Here is a 13236-nt window from a genome sequence, read left to right as displayed (position 1 = left end):
ACTCACATAAAACTCTTTCATATGCTCAAACCCCAAAAATTTAGAATCTAAAGTAGTTAAGAGCACGTACCTTCGTGACAATGCATCCGCCACTACATTCTCCTTACCTTGCTTGTACTTGATTGCATAAGAAAAAGTTTCTATGAACGCTACCCATTTGGCATGTCTTTTATTCAACCTTTGCTGTCCCTTGAGATGCTTCAAGGACTCATGATCTGTATGAATCACGAACTCTTTTGGCCTCAAGTAATGCTGCCATGTCTCGAGTACCCTCACCAACGCATAAAACTCCTTATCGTAGGTAGGATAATTCAAAGACGCTCCACTCAACTTCTCGCTGAAGTACGCAACTGGCTTTCCCCCTTGCATCAAAACGCCTCCAATCCCTACACCTGATGCATCACATTCGATTTCAAACATATTAGTAAAGTCAGGTAAAACAAGTAAAGGATCATTAATCAACTTTTGCTTAATGATATTAAAAGACTTCTCTTGCTCCTCGCCCCAATGGAATGGAACGTTTTTCTTGATGACCGCAGTCATAGGCGCTGCCAATGTGCTAAAATCCTTCACGAATCTCCTGTAAAAACTCGCAAGACCATGAAAACTCCGAATTTGACCAATCGATGTAGGTGTCGGCCAATCTCGGATGACACTTACCTTCTCTTATTCAAATCTCTCACCTTGTGCACTCACAACAAATCCAAGAAACATGAGTTTGTTTGTATAAATCACACATTTCTTTAGGTTAGCATATAAATGTTCAGCACGCAAGGTGATTAAAACAACTCTCAAGTGTTCCACATGATCATCTAAGTTTTTGCTATATACCAATATATTATCAAAATATACAACCACAAACTTCCCAATATATGCATGCAAAACATGATTCATTAAACGCATGAAAGTACTAGGTGCATTAGTCAAACCAAAAGGCATAATCATCCATTCATACAACCCATACTTTGTTTTAAATGCAGTTTTCCACTCGTCTTCCTCTCTCATCCTAATTTGATGATAACCACTTTTAAGATCAATCTTGCTAAACACACAAGCACCATGCAATTCATCTAACATATCATCAAGTCTAGGAATAGGATGCCTATACTTAATGATAATGTTATTTATAGCTCTACAATCAACACACATACGCCAAGATCCATCCTTTTTAGGTACTAACAATACAGGTACAGCACACGGTGACATCGACTCACGCACAAAACCTTTATCTAAAAGCTCACTTACCTGTCGTTGCAACTATTTAGTTTCCTCCGGATTGCTCCTATAAGCTGGACGATTCGGCAATGCACTCCCGGGTACCAAATCAATTTGGTGCTCAATTCCTCTCAAAGGTGGTAATCCTTGAGGTAGTTCCTCCGGAAATAAATCGTCGAATTCCTGCAATAGAGAAACAACAACGCTCGGAAGATCTCTGGCTATATCACTTGTGTTAAGGAGTACCTCCTTATAAATCATCAACACAAGTGAAATTTGAGAATTCATAACATCTCTCAACTCACTCTTTTGGGTTAGATATATTTTTTTTCAGCCTCTTTTCGCTCAACTTTTTTTTCATCTTTTTTTTCATCATTCTTTTTTTCTAAGGCCATCTCACTATTTTGTTCACTCTTTTTTTCGGCCTCTTCCCTTTTTTTCTTTTTCATTTGATCCTCCAACACTTGCTTTGGAGTCATAGGCAACAATACAATGGACTCTTTTTTCATTACAAACGAATATTTATTTTTAAAGCCATCATGAACCACTCTCCTATCAAACTGTCATGGTCTACACAATAAAATGCGACACGCTTGCATAGGGACCACATCACACAAGACCTCATCAACATATTTGCCAATAGTAAATGGCACCACAACTCGCCTATTAACTCTCACCTCCGCACAGTCATTAAACCATTGCAATTTATATGGTTGAGGATGCTTCAAAAGTGATAACCCCAATTTTTCCACAAGTTCACAACTAGCTACATTGGTGCAACTACCCCTATCAATGATAAGACTGCATACCTTTTCCTTTACAAAACAACGAGTATGGAAAAAATTTTCTCTCTGGCTCTCTCCCTCTTCCCTAGGTTGTGTATGTAACGCTCTCCTGCTCACCAATAACTCACCAACAATAGCCTCAAACCCATCCTCATCATCAGGATCTACCAACGCAGGCATTTCATCATAACTTTCCTCCTCACTCTCTGACTCCACATCACCACAAGCATTAACAATCATCAATTTCTTATTTGGGCATTGGCTAGAGATATGGCCAATACCTTGACACCTAAAACATTTAATATCTCTAGAATGAGTATTAGAAGTTTCAGTTGTACCTTTAACCACTTGCCTTGGTGTCTCCGATCTGGTGTCAGGTTTTGGTTTGAACACCTGCTTGTTGTCCTCTCGTTTTGCAACGTTTGGACGCCAAGAAGTCGAAGATCCTCCACCTGAAGGAAATCGACCAGCTCCTCTTCTCTTGAGCTGTTGTTCCACCTTCATGGCCGTCTGCACCATCTCATCCAAATCTAAACAATGGCGAAAGTCCACTTGGTCTTGGATTTCTCTATTCAATCCGCACAAAAATCTGGCCATTTTAGCTTCATGATCCTCCTCAATGTTGGTCCGGATCATCGTGATTTCCAACTCCTTGTAGTAATCCTCCACGCTCCTTGGACCCTGCTTCAAAGTTTGTAGACGCCTGTACATCTCACGATAATAATGGTTAGGCACAAACCGCTTCTTCATGATACGCTTCATCTCTTCCCACGCCTCAATAGATGGCTCTCCACATCTCCTTCTAGTGGTTACTAATTGATCCCACCAGATTAATGCATAATCTACAAACTCAACCACTGCCAACCTCACTTTCTTAAGATCAGAATAGTGATGGAAATCTAATACAAACTCCACACGCTTCTCCCATTCCAGATACGCCTCCGGATCAGATTTTCCATGAAACGATGGAATTTTCATCTTAATACTACTGATGTTCCCATCCTCCTTACTACTCTCCGTATATTTTTCTCGCACCGCTTCTCGCCTATGCCTACCCCCATGTACTCTTATCTCCTCATTCCAATTCTCATCAAAACTTTCCTCATCATCTTCGAAATCATTCCCCTTCCTATTTTTATTTTTCCTTCCACTACCACTACTTTCCTCCAGCTTACTCATCCGCTCATGGAGAGGTTCTAACTCCGATCTCATCACTCTAGTAAATTGCCCTATCAACGCATCCATTTGAACCTTAGAAATTCCATGGTTCACAATCTCACTAACATCTTTATTAGGATTCATGGTACCTGCAAGAAAATCGTTAGTAATAAATTCCTCACACAAGTTCTCACAGTTCACTCCAAACGAATCACTCAATCACTCCTTTTTTTTCACTCAAATTTATGGAAAAGCTTTGCTTTGTAGAATAAAATTCAAACTTCAAATTTAAAAACTTTTAGACTCTTGAAAATTAACCCACAAAGATTGCACAAACACAAGAAATGATTTTTTATGAACAATTTGACTCTAACTTGCTTCAAGGATGAATAAAGACAAAGGAATTGGCCACAAGCTACTTTTCTTCACTTTTTTTTTCTCACCAATTTTGAAATCCTTTTTTTTTTTTTTGAATTTTTGAATTTTTTTTTTGATTTATAACTTGTAACACAAGACACGAAACTTGGATAACAAGTTTGAAAGAAACGACACAGAAATTCGACGAAGGAAATATTCCAACGAAGAACGATGAAGAACGGATAAGAAGAACGAAGAACGCGAAGAACAGAGATAGATGAAGATAGATACTTACTTGATTCAAAACCTTGGCTCTGATACCAAATGATATGAATCTTGATGTGTAAGATTAGCAAACACGATTACAATTTGAATCGCACCCTCTAATCAATAAACAAAAGACCCAAAGTTTTCCCAATCTTTGAAACAAGTAAAAATTGATAGAGTTTTGGATTTTCACCTTTAATCGACGGTACGATTAACAACAGAAACCACAACAATTGAAACCAAAGAAAACCTTCAGATAACTTGTATCTGACAATCTTCAGTAAGAAACAATCGACAAACGCTTCCAAGTAATTAAACTGAAAAAGTTTGATTTGAAGAGCAAAGCAAAACTTTGAATAAAATTCTTAAGATAATTTCAATATTTTTTGTATAAACTGAATCTGAATTATTATTAATGAAATAAACAAAAGTATTTATAGTTTACAATCAAAGATAAAAGATAATGCAAAATATAATCTAAAGATATCAAAGATATCATCTAGAAAGTTTTCTAGTATAATTAAAAGACTCAAAATATAGAAAATAATGCCAAAATATCAAAAAGTCTCGCACACACACAACACGCCAAACTGTGTGTAAAATTTGGAGGCGCGGGCACGCGTAGTTTGGCGCGGGCGCGCATGTCTCTCTGGAATGACGCGTGGGCGCACGTCGGAAGTGGCGCGAGCGCACATAGAACGTTGTCCAAAATTCTTGAAAACACTCGGCTGAGGCGTGGGCGCGCGTCAGACAGGCACGGGCGCGCATGCGTCTCGAGTTGTGTTGCCTATTTTTGTATTCTCTTTGTCATTTTCTCCGCTCTCTTGACTTCTTTGGACTTCAATAACATTGTAACATCCTTCAAAGTGAACTTCAAGCATCCCAATGCCTTCTTGACAATTCACCATCAATGACTGAAGCGCATCTTTGAATTTCTTAGCTCGACCCCTCGTAACTGGTCCTCTTGACATCTTCAACGGATCCTTAGCCACTTGATCAGCATGCGAGCCATCCATGATCGCATCAGTTCCGGCCACCCATGGCCGGAGCGCTGCCGTCAGGACCTCCCCAGGGTCCTGCCGGTCACCCTAGATCATCTCTAACCCAGCCCCAAGCCCAGCATGGAGCAGCCGATCCCTCCATTCCTGCTCTTCTGCGCAGCCTGCAAAGTCCCCGCTCCCTTGCATGATCCGACCAGCTCCGGCCACCAATGGTCGGAGCTCCAACACCTAGACCACCCCAAGGTCCAGGTGCAACCCCCTGACCAGGCCTGGCTCGAGCCAAGCCCCTGCATGGCTCGGCCAAGGCCCCTGCAGGGCTCGGCCAAGGCCCCTAAACCCGACATAAGCCGCTGCTCGCTTATCTGCTGTCATGGCCAAAACTCGCATGGCCGCAGCCCTTCCAGTCGAGAACCACCTAGCCAAAACTAACCCTAAGGACCCTAGCTCAAACCTTAAACCGATGGTTAGCTCCTTGAACAACCCATGGATCAAAATCATGCATAAACAAGCCAACATGTAAATAAAACATGAATGCTTGGCATGAACATGAAGATCTTTATTCTAATACACATACACATGCAACATCCAATCTTTTATGCATAAATCAGTGAATAATGATTTAAATGGTGCTCAAGAATGGATTCGAAACATGCCTTGATGAATATTTGCAAGAAACGACGCAAACGACGCGTATCGAGCTCGCCGGGACAAACGGACCTTCAAAATAATTTTAAAACCTTGAAGAATCGGATATGGAGGCGAGTGATTTTGCTGTAAAAACGTGGGAGAGGAGAAGGAAGAAGGTGGAGGCGGCTAGGTAGGAAGAAACGTGAATAGGGTAGGGTTTTAGGAGATAATTTAACATAATTTAACTAATAATTAATTAGGATAAATATATATTCTAAACATATAAAATTTTAAAACTCTTAAATACAATACAAATCTGATATTTAACCTTAAATCCCGAAATTATAAATAATGGGATTTTTAAAGCATAATAAAAGTCATTAAAATGACTTATTTTGGGTAAAAACGGACCTATAAATATACATATATATAAATACCATAATTTTCTTCAAATTATACCTTAAAATAATATTTTAAGGCTTCTAAAAATCTCATAAAGTATTTTTGGTGAAAACAACATCTCGTCCGTCCACGGTCCCGCCTACGCGATCATAAAATAAACTTTCTCAAATAAATTCATAAATCACATCATACAGATTTAAATGCTGAAGAAAAATATTTAAAACATGGAAATAAATAACATAATTCATATAATAACTCATAAAACAATTTAACCCATTTTCACATTATTTTAAAATTATAAAATCCCCTAGTTATGCATGCGAATTTACGTGATGAATTTCTGGGCGTTACAATTCTCTCTCCCTTAAATGGAATTTCGTCCTCGAAATTGAAACGAACTCTAGGCAAGAACAAGTTTCCTCGTGTAGTTCCTAATCGAGAAATCCAAATGCGACAAATTTAATGCGTTAAATAAAATTACCCATGATGTGCAAAGTATCCGGTACTGCTTCCTCCGCCTGCATCACATAGACTCGTCCGGCAGCATTCTTCTTGGGACAGTGCAGCATAATGTGTCCCAGTTCCGTGCAATGGTAGCACATGCCTGATCCCTTCATGCACGGTCCTGGATGGGGCTTCTGGAATTTCTGGCAAAGAGGTAGTGCTACTGCACGAGGAACAATAGCTCCCTGTTGTCTCGATGGATTTGGGCCCTTCCACGGCCCAGTGGACTGCTTCTTTGCATCCTGCTGTGGATACGACTCGTGGTACGATGGTTGGAACTGCCTTTTCCTCTGCTGCTCCCTCAAGATCTCCTTCCTACCATCCTCGGATCGTAGTGCCCTACTCACCGCTGCCTCATAAGTGGTGACGTCCATCATGCGTACATCATGCTTGATGTCTGCCCTAAGCCCATCGACGAACTGTCTCATCTTCTCCTGCGCACTTTCAGCAACCAGGGGCACAAAATGACACCCACTCTCGAACTGCTTGATATACTCAACCACCATCTTGTCCCCCTGCCGGAGACTCATGAACTCCCAAATCATTCGGCTGCGCACATCCTCAATAAAATATTTGTCAAAGAACATCCACTTGAACTCCTCCCACGTCAAAGTCTGTGGGTTCACACCTCGAACTGCGCCCTCCCACCAAAGGGCTGCATCGTATTTCATCCTGTACATCGCGCACTTTACTTTATCGGCATCAGTGAGTCCCATATAAGCAAATATGGTCTCCAAGGAACGGATCCACCCCTCAGCCACGAGTGGATCAGTGGCACCAGAAAACTCCTTCGGTCCCTTCTTCTGGAACCGTTCTGCAACGTCTTCGTCGTGTGAAAGTCGGGGTCGTGCTGCCTGTTGCTCCAGCAATGCACTGATTCCTATCATCATATTAGCATTGGCCTGCTCCAGTGCTGTGAGCGGATTTTGCGAGGAGGAGTTGGAGGATTCCCGCGTCGGTTCATCTGTCTAGGAGGCATACTGCACCACCACATATTTCCCCACGTAAATCGCAATGTATAACTAATATTTTTGACTTTAAGACTGTCGTAACTTTAAATTCTCATTTTCATAAATCATCAAAAATATATCTCCTGTGTCCCATGCATAAATCATAATTTAAAACACTTAAAACTTACAGACTGGCAGTGCGGCTTCTGAGCTCCGAGAAGCAGACTAGTCACCCTCCAAGGAACCTGGCTCTGATACCAAATGAAACGTCCTAAAACTTCTACTGGAATTTTTTTTTTTACTCTCTAACTATAAAATAATGAATATAAATATATATGTGCCCATATATATATATATATATATATATATATATTACTTAAACAAAATAACTTTCCTTAATTTAATATACATAAACACAATAAGTACAATAAAACTATACGCATGCAATTAAATACTTAAAATTAATTACTAGATAATAATTTATAAAAATTCCATAATAAAATTCCTAAATAATAATTATACACAAAATCCATGCAAACTTAGAAAATAAATAATTAAATCTAAAATCCAAGCATACTCTGAAAAATCTAAAAATAATGAAACGTTTGCGAAAATACGTATATTAAATCTCAACATAAATATCATAATTGAGCGATGGTCACGGGATTCTAGCCGCCTGAAAACTCATACGCCCTCGCCGCCAGTCGGGAACACATTATCCTCATTAACATTCTGCTCACCTGCACCATTTAAATATAGTGAGCCTAGAGCTCAGCACGTTCTATCCTTACATAATAAAATGAAACCACACATAAGCACACATCATATGAAATACGTGAATATAAATATATGTGCATGATCTTAAAATTATATGCATATAAACATGAAATAAAATAATTATACTGATTTATCATCATGCTAAACATATATCATTATACTTAATAAATCTCATAAAATAACTTATCATCATTTCTTAGTTCTCAACAGGTCGTATCCATGTCGGTGAACTCATACTAAACGATTGATCAATCTAAAAACCAACGTACGCAGCGGTGGGGTTTCCACCTCTGTGCTGCCACTTCACCAGCCCTCTCAGCTGGATCCATAAGCTCATCATACATAAACATCATTAGGAAGGTCACCGGGCCCAGGTATCCCGGCCTCCAACCACATCACTTTCCACCTTCACTTCAACTTTCATAAAAATATATTTTTCTTAACATGAATTTAAAATTATCATAAGAATTCTTACATGATGCATGAATTTGAAAATTCTCACTTACTTCTTTATTTTCATGAAAATTTGCCCGTAAATATATATTTAATTTATTTTCTTAAAAATCATACTTATATATCTAATAAAAATGCATGCATGAGTTAAATATATATTTACGAACGTTTATTTTTTCAAGAACTTGTTCGAGCTGCTGACCACTAGACTTAAACACAAAAATTCCTAAACTGGCCCAAAAACCCCTAAGCCCAACCTGATCTGGCCCATTAAGTTTCATGGCCCCCCAAACCCATGGAAAACTTATGGGCACACATAAAACATAATTTAGGCCCATTAATTAATTAACTTAAAATTAAAATTAATAAAATTATTAACTAACCGTTAAATTATAAATTAGACCGCTAAAATTTTTCAACCCGACACAACTTGGCTCAATAATTCTCATGGATCACACGGCCCATGACAAATTAGTGGGCTCACCTCAATAATTATTAAAACCCATTTAATTAGTCCAATTAATTACTTAACAAGCCCAACCCATTAATTAATTACTTAAACTCTTAATTAATAAAAATAAAAGTACCCAAGCCCAAATAATAAAATCTAGACCCGGGATAAAAATATTTGACCCATCATTTTAGACCCGACCCAGACCCAAAACCCGAGCCCGGCCCGCCTAAACCCAAAACCCAACCGTGCATTTCTCCCCTCACTCACGCATGCATTCTCACGCTACCACTATCTTTCTTGCTCCAACTGCCCAGCTCCGGCCACCCATGGTCGGAGCGATGTCGTCAGGACCTCCCCAGGGTCCTGCTGGTCACCCTAGATCAGCTTTAACCCAGCCCCATGCCCAGCATGGAGTAGCCGATCCCTCCATTCCTGCTCTTCTGCGCTGCCTGCGCAGTCCCCGCTCCCTTGCATGATCCGACCAGCTCCGGCCACCAATGGCCAGAGCTCCGACACCTGGACCACCCCAGGGTCCAGGTGCAACCCCCTGACTAGGCCTGGCTTGAGCCAAGCCCCTACAGGGCTCGGCCAAGACCCCTAAACCCGACATAATCCACTTCTCGCTTATCTGCTGTCATGGCCAAAACCCGCATGGCTCCAGCCCTTCCAGCCGAGAACCACCTAGCCAAAACTAACCCTAAGGATCCTAGATTGAACCTTAAACCGATGGTTAGCTCCTCGAACAGCCCATGGATCAAAATCATGCATAAACAAGCAAACATGTAAATAAAACGTGAATGCTTGGCATGAACATGAAGATCTTTATTCCAAAACCACATACACATGCAACATCCAATCTTTTATGCATAAATCAGTGTATAATGATTTAAATGGTATTCAAGAATGGATTCGAAACGTGCCTTGATGAATATTTACAAGAAACGATGCAAACGACGCATATCGGGCTCGCCGGGACGAACGGACCTTCAAACTAATTTAAAAACCTTGAAGAATTGGATATGGAGGCTAGTGATTCTGCTGTAAAAACGTGGGAGAGGAGAAGGAAGAAGGTGGAGGCGGCTAGGTAGGAAGAAACGTGAATAGGGTAGGGTTTTAGGAGATAATTTAGCATAATTTAACTAATAATTAATTAGGATAAATATATACTCTAAACATATAGAATTTTAAAACTCTTAAATAAAATATAAATCTGATATTTAACCTTAAATCCTGAAATTATAATTAATGGGATTTTTAAAGATTAATAAAAATCATTAAAATGACTTATTTTGGGTAAAAACGGACCTATAAATATACATATATATAAATGCCATAATTTTATTCAAATTATACCTTAAAATAATATTTTAAGGCTCTTAAAAATCTCATAAAGTATTTTGGGGGAAAACAACATCTCGTCCGTCCACGGTTCTGCCTACGCGATCATAAAATAAACTTTCTCAAATAAATTCATAAATCACATCATACAGATTTAAATGCCGACGAAAAAATATTTAAAACATTCAAATAAATAACATAATTTACATAATAACTCATAAAACAATTTAACCCATTTTCACAGTATTTTAAAATTATAAAATCCCCTAGTTATGCATGCGAATTTACGTGATAAATTTCTGGGTGTTACATACTTTATCTTGTTGATATCTTCTTAAGTTGAGTATATAAACTCATTGAAAGCTATCAAATTATTTTCGTACTTTTAAGTTGTTTGAGTTCTTTCAAAAGTTAAGAACTTTGGTTTAGTTGGTTAACACCTACTCGACAGGTCAAACCATTTTTAAGAAAATTTATAAAATATGTATTCACACACATCTTCGATTCCAAACACATTCGCATGTAGTTCATAAATCCTCCTACGTATTATTTTTGACCGCTTTTGTTTATTTGTATTGAATTGGGTTCAATTTTTTAAGATGTTTCCCCATATTTTGTATTGAATAAGGTCCATTTTTTAAAGTTTTTTTCCCAAAATATAGGGCTTGTATTGAGTCTGGGATCGGTGGCATTATCAGAGATCACACTAGGCAGCTGGTTCTTGCGTTTCATGACTCTATTGGAATTGGTTCGAATACGAAAGCAGAGTTACTTGCTATTCTCAGAGGTTTACAATTTGCAAATTGTATAATTTGTTTCCTCTATGGCTTGAAGTGAACTCATTGGCGGCATTAGCCATTCAGGATGCTAACAATTCATCTTGGGAACTCACTTGGATTTTGACCCAGATTCAGGGGATAATTAAGACTTCAGATGTGCGGACATCTCATGTTTACAAGGAAGCCAATGCAGCGGTGGATGAATTGGCTAATCTTGGTTTGGCACTGGGTTCGGCTATATTGCATCCGCAAGACATCACTGGTAGGCTTAAAGAGATTTGTAGATTAGATAGGCCTGGTCTACCTTATCTTAGAGTTAAAACGGTTTTTATTTAATTTTTCTGCTAGTAGTCTGGTTCTTGTAATTTTTCGAGAGGTTTTAATCTAGTCCCTCTCTCTTGTAATTATTTTTTTTATTCTAATAAACAAGTAAGAGTCCACCAACCCCGTCATAACAGACGGTGTATTTTTTTTTAAAAAAATTGCTAATGAAAACAAAAAGAGTATTTATTCTAAACAAAATGATAATAGAGTCAAATCATTTGCCAAAAAAATACTAAACTACCATAAATATCTAAACTTAAGTGCATACATTTACAACACGTTGCAAAGGAGCCGTGAGCAAAAATTTTAAAAATTCAATGACATTATCTTATTAAAATTTTATAAAGAGTTTTATGATAATTAGTTTTTTCACTGGGCCGGATATGCTATTAGCCCTAGTAGTCTAGCACATTATCTTCCGTATTCTTACGCCAACATCCGTGCTATGCCTATTTATCAGAATTTTTGATAATACGCCAACTAATATGTCGAACCCTTCATTCAACAAAATATTTGTGAACATTTTGAATTTTATATTAAATAAATTTTTCAAAGAACGCAAAAATAGTTTTACATTTATCATAATTACATCAATAAACTGCCCACACAAAAAAATCCAAAAATGAAAATTTCGAGTTTGGATTCCTCCAAAACACTGTGGTCGGCTGGACGCACGAGCTTTAACCAGTTATGATCAAGCTCATCAGAAAGCCCGAACACGAAAGCTCGAGCTAGCAAAATCAAAAGCTTGATCGAGCTCATGTGGTCAAGTCAGCTCGACGGGTTCATGCGCCGGCTAATGTGTTTAAACCTCTATACTCGAACACAAGAAGAGGAAACTCTACAATTCTTGCATCTTCCCAAGTGGTCTTATCCTCTATGAAATTTTGATCACTCAAATTTTCTTCCGATCTAAATTTACAAACTTAAAAACGTCATCATACCGCAACTGATAAGTTCTACAACTTACAAATTCTTAGATCTTTATGTTATTGCACGTCCTACATTATGCTAACCTTAAATCCTACGTCGGAGTTCCAATTAATAGAGTCCGTATAACCAATAAATAATTTATGTCGACTTCGACCAAGACTTAAAAACTGTCTAACAATAAAACTACGCTTAACGTCTATTTACTAATTAGGCTTAACTCAAATAATATACAACTCGAGCTCTTAAGAAATTCACAAGTTCTAAATTACTTAGCGACTAAACACTAAATTTTTCTAAATAGGACAGCTAAGGGACTATACAATTCTACCTCGTTAGACCTCAAAATATGAGATGGATCTGACACAAACTCCCGCAACAATTCTCTACGGCATGCCCAAACGATAAAACAAATTACCAATCCCCTCATCAATCGCATGATGATCGACAAAACGAGTTAACTTACTTATATTCCCAAATCGGTAATATTACGAAACAATGATACCTTCGACAACAAATTAATATCCATTTTGAAATTCTAAAGGTCTACGCCATTTATTAGCAGCGCTACGCTTAAAGATCCTGGATTATTATCAATCTCTTATTAATTACTGCAACTCACCACACTTCTAAAGATAATTAAAAATTTCCCAACGAATTTATCCACTTTTCTCTATCTCAGGTGCCACGACTAAGTAATCCATATTTACACTTCAAGTCAAAATATACTACGAGCTATTATCCACTTATTGGATTAGATGGTTATCCAAGTGCCGAATAATTCTTACCTATCGTATGAAGAAATACCTCAAATCCCTAGTTAGACTTAACAGTAAGTCTGAAAATCCAAGAATTCTCAAATTTATTATATGTACAACCTGAATTCATATTTCAAGAACTTAGTATACAATTGGA

This window comes from Henckelia pumila, chromosome 1 (genome assembly GCF_033568475.1).
Source record: "Henckelia pumila isolate YLH828 chromosome 1, ASM3356847v2, whole genome shotgun sequence".
Taxonomy (NCBI): Eukaryota; Viridiplantae; Streptophyta; class Magnoliopsida; order Lamiales; family Gesneriaceae; genus Henckelia; species Henckelia pumila.
Note: the sequence above shows the minus strand (reverse complement) of the source record.